The 12,758-nt window shown below is 37.7% G+C and overlaps 1 protein-coding gene across 2 annotated transcripts in view; it reads left to right on the forward strand.

Annotated features, from left to right (window-relative positions):
- ERMP1 (endoplasmic reticulum metallopeptidase 1) overlaps positions 1 to 12,758 on the forward strand; it is a 64,246-nt gene that overhangs the window by 48,064 nt on the left and 3,424 nt on the right. The gene's annotated exons all lie outside the window — the stretch shown is intronic.

Genomic DNA, 12,758 nt, shown 5'->3' on the forward strand with positions numbered 1-12,758 from the left:
TAACTAATGTCCTCGGTTTACACTAAGGTCCAGTTTACTCTCTATGTCGTACAGTTCTGTGGGTTTTGACAAAGGTGCCCACCGTTACAGTATCACACAGAGCAGGTTCACTGCCCTCATCACCCCCGTCCTCCGCTTACTCACCCCTCTGTCCTCCCACTGCCCCTGGCAGCCCCTGATCGTTTTAATGCCTTCGTTGTTTTGCCTTTTTCAGAATATCACACAGCTTGAATCATTGAGTGAAGCCTCTTCAGATCGGCTTCTTTCATTTAGCAATGTGCATTTAAGGTACCTTCATGTCTTTTAGAGGCTTGACAGCTCTTTTTTTTTTTTATTGCTGAATAATATTATGAATGTACCACAGTTTATGCATTCACCTACTGAAGAACGTGGTTGCTTCCAGTTTTTGACAGTTATGAATTAAGCTGCTATAAATATATTTGTGTGCAGGTTTTTGTGTAGATGTAGGTTTTTCAACTTATTTGGTTAAATATCTAGGAGCACAATTGCTGGATGGTATGGTAAGCCTCTATTTACCTTTGTAAGAAACTGCCAAACTGCCTTCCAGAGTGGCTGCACCATCTTCCTTTCCTACCAGCAGTGAGTGGGAGTTCTTGTTGCTCTACCTCCTCAACAGCTTTTGGTTCTTTTAGTGTTTCAGAGTTTAGCCATTCTGGGAGACGGGTAGTGCTATCTCATTTTTTTAATCTGCAATTCTGTAATGGCACACAATAGTTAGCAACTTTACATATGCCTTCTGTATGTCTTCTTTGGTGAGATGTCCTGATCTTTTGTCTATTTATTAGTTGGGTGGTTTGTTTTCTTATTGTTGAAATTTAATAATTCTTTGTATATATGGATATAAGTCCTTTATCAGATAGCTAAGTGATTTGCAAGTGTCTTCTCTCAGTCTGGCTTGTCCGTCCTTTCATTCTTTTAATAGTGTTTTTCACAGAACATAACTTTTAAATTCAATGAAGTCGAACTTAAGTCAGTTTTTATTTCATCGGTCATGCTTTTGGTGTTATATCTAAAAATCACTGCCAAACATAATGTCTCAAAACTTTGTCCAGTATTATCTTCTACAAGTTTTTTACTTTTGTGTTTTACATTTAGGCCTACATTTTGAGTTACCTTTTGTGAAAGGTGTAAGGTCTGTGTCTAGATTCATTTCTTTTGCATGTGGATTTCCAGTTGTTCTAGCACTATTTGTTGGAGATGATCCTGTTACTATTGAATTACCTGGTTTTCTTTTTGTGATGCCTCAGCTGATTATATTTGTGTGGGTCTGTATCTGGGCTCTGTATTCTGTTCTCTCATCTGTTTCTCTCTCCTCTTGCCTTTACTGCATTGCTTTGATTACTATAGCTGTGGAAGGTCGGTAGAATCTGTCCCCCATAACTTTATTTTTCTTCAGTACATTGTCTCGTCTCTCCATGTACCAGTTTGTTGATATCCACAAAATAACTTCTGGAATTTTGACTGGAATTGCACTGACTCCATAAAGTTGGGGAAAACAACATCTTTACAATTTGACTCTTCCTCTCCATGACACAGGATGTCTATTTATGTCTTGTTTGGTTTCCTTTATCAGAGTTTTGTAGTTTTCCTAAGTAGATTTACACCTAACTATTTCATTTTGGGGGGGTACTAATGCAAATAGTGTTGTTCGCTGAGGGTACATAAAAAAGGAACTGACTTTTGTGTATTAACCTTATACCTGACAACCCTGCTGTCATATTTATTAGTTCCAGTTTTTTATTTGAAAGATTTTATTTATTTATTTTTAGAGAGATGGGAAGTGAGGGAGAAACAGAGGGAGAGAAATAGCAGTGGGTGGTTGCTTCTCAGGTGGCTCCCACTGGGGACCCGACCCACAACCCAGGCATGTGCCCTGACTGGGAATCGAACCAGCTACCTTTTGGTTCACAGGTTGGCACTCAGCCCACTGAGCTATACCAGCCAGGGCTAGTTCTAGTTTTTTGTTGATTTTTTTGAATTTCCTACATACATGATCAAGTTATCTGCAAACAAAGTTTATATTTCCCTTCATAGTCTTTATACACTTTATTTCATTTTCTTGTCTTACTGCATTAACCAGGACTTCCAGTGTGATTTCAGAAAGGCGTCGTAAGAAGGGACATCTGTGTCTTATTCCTGATTCAGTAAGAAAGCTTTTAGTTTCTTGCTGAATATGAAGTTAGCTGTAGATTTTCTATAGATGTTTTTTATCAGGGTGAGGGAGTCCCCATCTATTTTAAGTTTGCTGAGAGTATTTATGGAAATGCATGTTGGGTTTTGTCAAATGCTTTTGTATCGATTAATATGATCATATGATTTTTCTTCAGTCTGTTGATGTGATGGATTACATAAGTTTTCCATGTTGAACTACTAATTTTGCATAATGAATAAATCCCACTTGGTTGTAGCTTATAATTTTTTATGCAATGTTGGATTTAATTTGCTCACATGTTGAGAATTTTTGCATCTATATTCATGAGATACTCGTCTATAAGTTTTCTTGTAACATCATCGTGTGGTTTGGTATTAGGGCAGTGCTGGCCTCATAGAATTAGATAGGAAGTATTTTCTCTGCTCCTGTCTTCTGAGGATATTGCAGAGAATTGGTATAATTTCTTCTTTAAATGTTTGGTAGAATTCACCAGTGAACCCATGCAGGGGTGGGTTTTTTCCCCTGTTTTGGAAGGTCATTAATTATTGATTCAGTTTTTTTCAAGGATTTTATTTATTTATTTTTAGAGAGAAGGGAAGATTCTGTGCACGTCGATAGATCCAGTTTGTGGTAGTGTTGTTTACTTCGGCTACCTCCTCACGGATCTTTGGCCTGCTGGGTTTGTCAGTTATTAGTAGAGGGTGGTTGAGGTCAGCTGTGACAGTGAATTTGCCTATTTCTCCTTTATTTTTATCACTTTTGGGCTCACCTATCTGTTGTTAGGTACATATCAATTATACACTATTTGATATAATTTATATGATATCTTAGCATATCAATTAATACTTGTTAAAATTATTTTTAGTGGCTGTCCTAGAGCTTGCAATAGTCCACTTTCAGATAACACTCTACCTCTTCATGGGCAGTGCAGATTATTCATTTGTTTAATTTATTTTTAGTGTGGAGACTTTGTAACACAGTATTCCTGTTCCCATGTCTTCCCACCCAGGGATTCTGTGAAGTTGACCTTTGAAGCAATGGTTAAGTCATAGGACAGTTTTCTTTCCCATCTTTCACTTATTAAACTTTTAATAAGTGCATGTCAGTTTTTCCATTTCAGATTTATTGTAGTGACCAACAATATGATAGGAGATTGTAATATTTCTAAAAGAAATTGAGGCCGAATATGATTTTTAAGGAGCCTAACTGAAAACTTTCAGTGTCAGTTGCTGGTTCATTATAGATCCATAGCAGCATTTGCTCTGGCATCAGACAGCATGATTTTGTTTACCTTTCTTGTTACATTTATGTTTAAAGCTAGTAGCTAGCTCTTAGAGCTTTTCAACTGGTGTTTGGACCTTTAAGTCATCTCTCTAATATTATCTTTCAAAAATAGACTTGATCATGTCAATTCCCTACTTAGAGAACTTTTACTGATTTCCTGTTGCCTGCAGAATAAGCCCAAATTCTTTGTCAGGGTATGTTTGGTCTTTGGCACTTTCGCCTATGTATACATTTTAAACCTTTTTCCCTCGATGCACTCTGTAGCTACGTTCAGCTGGTCATTTGTCCCCAGTTGTCCACTCTCACTTCTGGTGAAAGTGTATTTTCTTGCTGCTACCTCCCACCCAAATGCTACCCTTCTCTTCCTGGCAAAATCTAAAAACTATTCTGAACCTCTTTTCCCAGCGTCTCCAAAAAACTGAACAACTGCCAGCCTTCTACTTTTTTCTTCTCTTTGTACATAGCTTAGTTGTACTACTGATCACCTTGTATCATGATTATTTAATTCACGTCTGTATTTTCTGTTAGATTTCAAGGGAGGCAGACATAGATGGGTTTGTGTTTATCTCTCTGTTTTTGATCCCCAGAATAATCACTGGCACATAATGGGTGCTCAAGAAAGGTATTAAATTGTTGAATTTGGCAATTTTATTCTTTTTAAAGTAGCCTATGTGGTCATTTCTCACTTAGCACAGAGACAACCATCAAGATGTAGGAAATTTTGTCATCAGAAAATGTAAGAGTTTGCTTGTCTGCTGGGTAATTTTTTTTTAAATAAGCAAACCAGTGATGTGACATTATGGATGAGATACGAGACAAATTCACACTGACTACCAAGTCCTGTGGAGGAAAAGGGATGATGTGGCCACTTTCTCAAGGGGAGAGTGCCTCAGAGTGGCCTAGCCACTCTCTCAAGAGGAGCACCTTGACCCTTGCCTTGACAAGCTTTCATTGCTTTTCTGGGCACATTACATGATGGTCCTCATTACTATGCACAGGTTCACTGTAGGTGGTTACCTTTTACAGAAGACAAAGGAGAGGATGCCGCTAATCACATCACAAAAGGATATTTGCAAATGCAGAGGGAAAAGTGGTTGAACTGGTTACACTCATCCTTGGAAGGTTTAGCATAGCTTTTAGGAAGTTACTTTAACGATATGCAGTAAACGTTTGCTGCCTCAATTCAGGGTGAGGGAGTTTTAGCAAAAGCAAGTCTCAAAGCAGCCTAGGTACAATGTAGGCCTGATTGCCTATGGGAGAACCTGTCCGTGGGTATGGATCTTGTGCATCTCCGAGTGGGAGCTGGGCCCATGCCACGCAGAACAATCTCCTATAAACCAGGATGGTGTCTCTCCCTTTATAATGACTTTTTGTTTGTGAAGTGCGATGGTTTAGTTCTGTGTATCAGTTTGATTAGGCGATGATACTGGGATATTTGGTCAAATACCCTAGGTCTTTGTGTGAAGGTAGTTTTTGGATGGGATTAACATTTAACTAAGCAGATGTGAGTCAAACAGATTGTTCTCCATGATGTGGTAGGCTTTATCCAGTCAGTTGAAGGCCTTAATACTAACTGACCTCCTCACACGGTCTTGGCATTCAAGCTGCAACTCTTCCCTGGGTCTCCTGCCTGCCAGCTACCTTGAGGATTTTGGATTTGCAACGTTCACAGTTGAATGAGCCAATTCCTTAAAATAAATCTCTATTTTCTGTGGATATATCCTATTGATTCTTTTTCTCTGAAGTCCCTAATACAGGAAGTTCAGTTTTTAAAGGTTCTGCTACTGTTCACTCTGTACTTTCCCTACTGAGTTAAAAAAAAAAAAAGAAGATATGTTCAAGGCCTCATTTATATATAGTGAAATGTACAGATCTGATACAGTTCCATTAGTTTTGACGAATACATGTACCCATCAGGACTTAAAGTATTCCCATCACTCCAGAAATTTCCCTTACACACATTTCCGTTCAGTCTCCCTGACGCTGAGCAGCAACCACTCTTCTCATTTCCACATCACAGATTCATCTTGCCCATTTTTAAACTTTGTAGAAATGGAATCACCCAGTGTGTAACATCCTGGGTCTGGTCTAGGTCATTCAGCGTAATGTTTCTGAGATGGAGCTATGTCGTTTCTGAGTATCAGTAGTTTGTTCCTTTTTATTGCTGAGTAGTATTCAGTGTAAGACTACACCATAGTTTATCATTCTCCTGTTGGTGGGCTCCTGGGCTGTCTCTGTTTGGGGGCCGATGTGAATGGAGCTGTTATGCTTGTACATGGCTTTTTGGGAATATATGTTTTCCACTTCTCTTGGATAAATATCCAGGAGTGGAATTGTTGGGTTCAGAGGGTAGACTTACATTTAATTTTCAAATTGTTCTATTTTTTTCCCTCCCACCAATAGTACAAGGGGACCCCAAAAAACCCCTGGAATTATCTTCTGGAGGGCAGGCCCCTTGTAGTGCAGTCTTCCCTGTTAAGTGAGTGTTCTAGGAACCTGTCTGTATCAGTGCACCAGCTGGCGTTGTTGTGAGAGACTGTTTGGCTTCAGTGAATTTGTTTTGAAGATTCTTTTAGTGTGTTTGCCCGTTTCATGATGGGTGACTTACGAGCACACCTGCCCACACCACACTGAGTGGTTAGCAGGTTTTGACCAAAAGTGGCATGACCCCCATACCCCACCCTCCCTATTTCACCCAATCTTGCCCCAAGTGACTTTTTTTTTGTTTCCTTGGATAAAAAACATCTTCAAAGGGAAACATTTTGCCGATATGGAAGAGGCATAACAAAAAATGGCAGAAGCACTAAAAGGCATCAACATCGAGTTAAAAAACTGTTTTGAGCAGTGGAGAAAAGTCTTGATAGGAGTATTGCATTACATGGAGAGTACTTTTGAAGGTGACTAAAATTTACACATGTAAGAATACATACAAAATTTTTAATAAACAAAGTTTTTTGGGTCCCCCTGTGTATATGAAAAAAGTTCTCACAAATATTTGCTATTTGTATTTTTCATTTTATCATTTCTAGTGGATATTTAACAGTACCTCTTGTATTTCTGTAATAATGGCATGAAATGTTTTTCCAAGTGCTTATTGGCTATTCATATATCTTGCTTCATTCATGTTTTTTTTTCCCCTTTTAAAAAATTGGGCTTATTGACTTGTAGGAACTTACATGTACCAGATGAAAATCCTTTGTATCAGGTATATGTGTTATCAAGGTTTTCTTACCCATTTAATGATTTTTTCTGATTTTCAGAAGTTTTCCTTTATTTTTAATTTTGAGAGTACATTTATTAAATCCCAGGACAGTGAAACAAGGAAGGGCCTAGGATAGAAGCAACGACAGGAGAGCGCCTTGGTGGGGCTGCTGTCAGCTCACTAGGAAATCTGGGAAAAGGGGCCTTTGGAGACAGGTTCAGGGGGTGAGCCTGGGATGAGCTGCCATTTGCCCATTGCTCCCCTGGTTGCAAGTCTCATGGGGACCCTTAGAGTTGAGGAGAAAAAAATTCACTTGTAAAGGGCATGGGAGTGAGTCTGCTCCAAGGAGGGCGCACCTCATTTGCAGATGTTTTAAGTTTTTTTGAAGTTCAGTTTATCAGGTTTTTCTTTCAAGATTAATGCTTTATATGTCCTTGCTGAAAAATCTTGCCTACCTAGAGGTCACAAAGATAGATTCTATTATGCTTTATTTTAGAAACTTTATAGCTTTAGTTTTTATGTTTAGGCCTATGATCCATTAGGGATCAGGGTTCTTTTTGGTACTTAACCAATGGAATAAAGTACTTACGGGAATTAAATACCTTAGCTGACACTTCTGAAGGTGAATACTTTTGTTCTCTAGGGTGCTAAAATGTAATTAGAAATAAATTTAATTTGCACTTACTGATTTTCTTGTTCACACAGTAAATATTTCTAATTTTATTTAATCATCTATCTATAAAAAGGAAGCACACACACAAAAAAATCCAAACCTTTCTCTATCCCCTATGCACAGTTTGGAGAATTCCAGTAAAATTCAGGTTCCTGGCAGGCAAGGTGCACATCTACTGCCCTGTGTTTTATGACCACAAATGTCAAGAAATCAGAAAAATATCATTGACTCTATAGGTGTATGTCTATTTGTACACCAGCTACCTCACTGTAATTTATAGAAGCTTTATAGATTAATGATTGGGTCGGTAAAGATCCTTTGTAGTTTTTTCTTCTCAATGTTTTCCTTGCTATTTCTGCATGTATGTTTGTTTTTTCCATATGAACTTTAGTATTAAGTCTAATATTAAACTTACTGCTAATTGGTATTTGGGGGATACAATAAATTTATAAATTAAGGAGAACTGACATTATATTGTTGAGTCTCCCAACACATGAACTTAGACTGTCCATTTATTTGTTGAAACCTATTCTTGTGTCTTTCAGGAGTGTTTTAAAATTTTTCTCATCTAGGTTTTGTTGCTATTATAATTGGGGTTTCCTTCACCAGTATGTCTTTTAACTGTTATATTAATAATTTGTATGTATGAAGACAAACGACTTGCATATGTCAGTTTTATATTTTGTTAACTTACTGAATCTTTTAGTATTGTTTAATTTATTTGAGAGAGAGAAACATCATCTTCTTGTTCCACCTATTTATGCATTCATTGGTTGATTCCTATATGTGCCCTGGCTAGGGATCGGACCTGCAGCCTTGACGTGTTGGGACTACACTCTAACCAACTGAATTACCTGGCCAGGGCTGGCTGAATCTTTTGTTTGTTTATTTATTTATTTAGGTTTTATTTATTTAGTTTTAGAGAGAGGAGAAGGAAGGGTGAAAGAGGGAGAGAAACATCAACGTGAGTACATTGATCAGTTGCCTCTCACACACCCCCATCTAGAGACCTGGCCTGCAACCCAGGCTTGTGCCCTGACTGGGAATCAAACCAGCGACCTTTTGGTTCATAGGTTGGTGCTCAGTCCACTGAACCACACCAGAAAAGATTCAGGGCTGAGTCTTTTATTTTTTAAGTTACTCACGATATCCTTGGGTTCTCCAGATATACCAGGAATTGCCAAACTTTAAAAGGTCAGATAGTAAATATTTTAGGCTTTGGCAGATGTCTCTGTGGTGGGTTCTTTGTTAACCACTGTTTAAAAAACAGAAACCATTAGGAGCCTGACAGCTACACAAAAGCAGAACTCAGGTATAACTTTTGACTACTGCACATCATCTGCAAGTGTAGTTTTATTTCTCCTTTACCAGTTCTTGTGCCTCTGATTTGTGTAAATGGCTAATACGTCTAGCGTAGTGTACAACAGTTGTTGAGATGGCAGCATTCTCGCCTTGTTCTTGGTATCAGTACAAAGGTCTCCAGTGTTTTCCCATTATATAAGATATCTTCAGGACTAAGGTAGATCGATTACTTTTTGTTTCTATTTTTTAAAGACTTTATTTCTAGAGAGAGGGGGAAGGAGGGAGAAAGGGTGAGAAACATCAGTTGGTTTCCTCTCACACACCTCCAACTGGGGACCTGGCCCACCCACAGCCCAGACACATGACCTGACTGGGAATCAAACCAGTGACCTTTCAGTTTGCAAGCCAGCACTCAATCTGCTGAGCCACACCAGCCAGGGCAAATTCTAGAATATTTTTATAAGGAATGGTTTTTAATTTTGTGAGAGACTTTGTTTTTTTAGTAATCTGTAAAAATCATAGATTTTTTTCTTCCTTGGATATTTTAATATGGTATAATTATCCAGGTCATAGCCTAATTATTTTCTTACTGTGATGTTGGATGTTTGCTAATATTTTATTTAGAAATTTTGCATCAGTACTCATGAATGGTACTGGTCTGTGTGTGTGTGTGTGTGTGTGTGTGTGTTGTACTCAATCAGATTTAGGTATCAGTGTTATGCAGTATAAGTGTAAAAACATCATAAATGTTATACATCATGAAAACAGTTCGTAAGTTTTCCTTAAATTTTCAACACTTTGGAACAGTTTATGGAGTACTGGAACTACTTGGTTGAAAAGTTGGCTTGAAATTCTCTCTGAAACCACCAGGGCCTGTGCTTTTTTTGTGGGGTAGGTTAATAACTTTTTCTAGGGTTAATTTGTTTGCCTAAGCTTTATAGGTGTGTTTGGGTCACCTGTATTTTTCTAGAAAAGTATCTATTTCATCTGGGTTTTCAGTTGTTTATGGAGGTCTGCAAAGTAGTCACAGGTGATTTACACACTTGTTTATTTTTCTTATTTGTCTTTTTGCATACTTGGTTTGTTGTTACCTCCCATGCTGCCCCTTTCTTAATTGTTACCTAGTAGTTGTCTGGTTAATTTTTTTCTTTTTAAAAAGTTTTTTAGTTATATTACAGTTGTCCTAATATTTTCCACTTTGCCCCCCTCTACGGAGACTTTGCCCATCTTGTTAATTAAAAATAAATCACAGTTTTGATTGTTTAAGGTAGGTGTTTTGTCCTATTCTCCATTTCATTGATTTCTGATTTTATCTATAGTATTTCCTAACTTATGCTCTTTTTACTTTGTTGTCCTTTTTTACTTGTCATTTTATTCTTTTATTTTACTGAAAAAAGAGCTTATTGCTCTGGATTTTGTTTTATCACTGTTTTTCATATATCCAGTAGTTTCTGGTATGTGTAGTATTTCTCTTATTTTAAAAAATTTCCATAATTTTTGTTTCCTTTTACTCATGAGTCTTAAATAGACCTTTTAATTTCCATGTAGAAAGCTGTTTTGTTTTGCTGATAATTTCAAGCTTTATTGTGATCAGAATGTTATTTGTAATCTCAATTTTATAGAACTTTGATATCTTTTGTGACCCAAGACTTTTATGAATGTTTTATGCCCACTTGAGATATATCCTGTATTATGTAAAGTTTGATATGTATATTTTATGGTCTACTTCACTGATCATTTTCTTTAGGTCTTTTATGTCACTGTTTTTTGTTCAATTGATGTCTTATACTGATGGAATATTAGTTTCTTTTGTTTCTATGTATACATCTTGCATCTCCTGTAGTTTTGCATCATAGTAGTTGCTATGTTATTTGGTAACAATTTTTGTGTGAATTACAGCTTTTAGGTCTTTATTTTTAGTGCATTTTGTCTTCAGATGTTTTCTTCTGACATCAAAGAGGTCTTTTTTTAAAATATATATATTTTATTGATTATGCTATTACAGTTGTCCCATTCCCCCCCTTTACTCCCCTCCACTCTGTTCACCCCCTCCCACCCACATTCCCCCCTTAATTCATGTCCATGTGTCATAAGTTCTTGAGCTTCTACATTTCCCATACTATTCTTACCCTCCCCGTCTATTTTCTACCTACCACCTATGCTACTTATTCTCTGTACCTTTTGCCCCTCTCCTCCCACCTCCCCTATTGCTAACCCTCCATGTGATCTCCATTTCTGTGGTTCTGTTCCTGTTCTAGTTGTTTAGTTTGTTTTTGTTTTTGTTTTAGGTGTGGTTGTTAATAATTGTGAGTTTGCTGTCATTTTACTGTACGTTTTTATCTTCTTTTTCTTAGATAAGTCCCTTTAACATTTCATATAACAAGGGCTTGGTCATGATGAACTCCTTTAACTTGACCTTATCTGGGAAGCACTTGATTTGCCCTTCCATTCTAAATGAAAGCTTTCCTGGATAGAACAATCTTGGATGTAGGTCCTTGCCTTTCATGACTTGTAAAAGAAAGGAAAATGTACAGGGAACCAATAGTGATGGGAAGGAAACTGGGACTCAAATCAATGGAGTGGACCAGGAGGAAGAAAGAAACATGCAATCAGAAAAGAATGAAGAAACAAGAATTCAAAAAAATGAGGATAGGCTTAGGAACCTCCAGGACATCTTTAAACGTTCCAACATCCGAATTATAAGGGTACCAGAAGGAGAGGAGGAAGAGCAACAGGTGGAAAAGTTATTTGAACAAATAATAAAGGAGAACTTCCCCAATGTGGCAAAGGAAATAGACTTCCAGGGAGTCCAGGAAACTCAGAGAGTCCCAAAGAAGTTGGACCCAAGGAGGAACACACCAAGGTACATCATAATTACATTAGCCAAGATCAGAATGAAGGAGAGAATCCTAGAAGCAACAAGAGATAAGGGGACAGTCACCTACAAAGGAGTTCCCATCAGACTGTCAGCTGATTTCTCAAAAGAGATCTTACAGGCAAGAAGGAGCTGGAAAGAAGTATTCCAAGTTATGAAAGGCAAAGAGGTCTTTTTAAAATTGTGTCCACTTGACTGAAATACTTTTGTTCATACCTTTAATTTTATGTTTTCTTAATCTCTCTAACTGTGTTCCTTGAATATTAGGTCAGCCTTGTAAGCCAAGTTGAATACTTTTTTTTAATACTACTTTTTATTCAAAATTGTCATTATCCACTGCTTTTTAAAAATTGTTGTTCAAGAGTACAGTTTTCTGTCTTTTACTTCCATCCCAGCCCTCCCCTCCCAACCCTCCCCACCTTCCCCCATTTCCACCCCCCGTATTTTTTTTGTCCATGTGTCCTTTATACTTGTTCCTGTAAGCCCTTCCCCTTTTCCCCTGAAATTCCCTCCCCTCTGGTTTCTTCTAGTGGCTGAGTCAAGTCGCACATTTTTATGACTAATGCTGTGTTTTATATTCCTTTTTCTGTGGTGTCTCCTTTGTTCTTTAAGACATTTTCTGGCATTTAAGGAAGTTTATATTTTTCTTTGATCACCTGTTACTTAACTTTTCATTATCTGTGTGTCAGGTTTTAATGGCATTCTTTAACTCTTAGCCTACACAACAGTGTGGTTATTCCACTTTCCTCTTTCCCTGTCATGTTACATGCAACGTTTGTACATTAGTCTTCCACCGTCACACCTCAGTATTTGTAATATGTTTGAATATAGTAAAATTCTCATTAGTTTTTAAAAAAGATTTTTAAACTTTATTTTTAGAGGGAAAAAAGGAGGGGGAAAGAGAGGGAGAGAAACATCAATGTGTGGTTGCCTCTTGCACGCCCCCTACTGGGGACCTGGCCTGCAACCCAGGCATGTGCCCTGATTGGGAATCAAACTGGCGACCTTTAGGTTTGCAGGTTGGCACTCAGTCCACTGAACCACACCACCCAGAACTCATTATCAGTTCTTTTGCTAGTTCTCATATCATGGTTAGATGAAGCGTATTCTCTAGATTTCTGAAGAAAGGCTGTCATGCATGCTAAGTTCTTATGGCTGGGGCAAAACTTAAACCCAAGTTTTCTCGCTGTAACATCTGTGCCTTTCCTGCTGCACAGTACTTACCCTTGTTAATCTACACTGAAAGTCC

Source organism: Phyllostomus discolor, chromosome 3 (assembly GCF_004126475.2).
Source record: "Phyllostomus discolor isolate MPI-MPIP mPhyDis1 chromosome 3, mPhyDis1.pri.v3, whole genome shotgun sequence".
In the NCBI taxonomy this organism is placed as follows: domain Eukaryota; kingdom Metazoa; phylum Chordata; class Mammalia; order Chiroptera; family Phyllostomidae; genus Phyllostomus; species Phyllostomus discolor.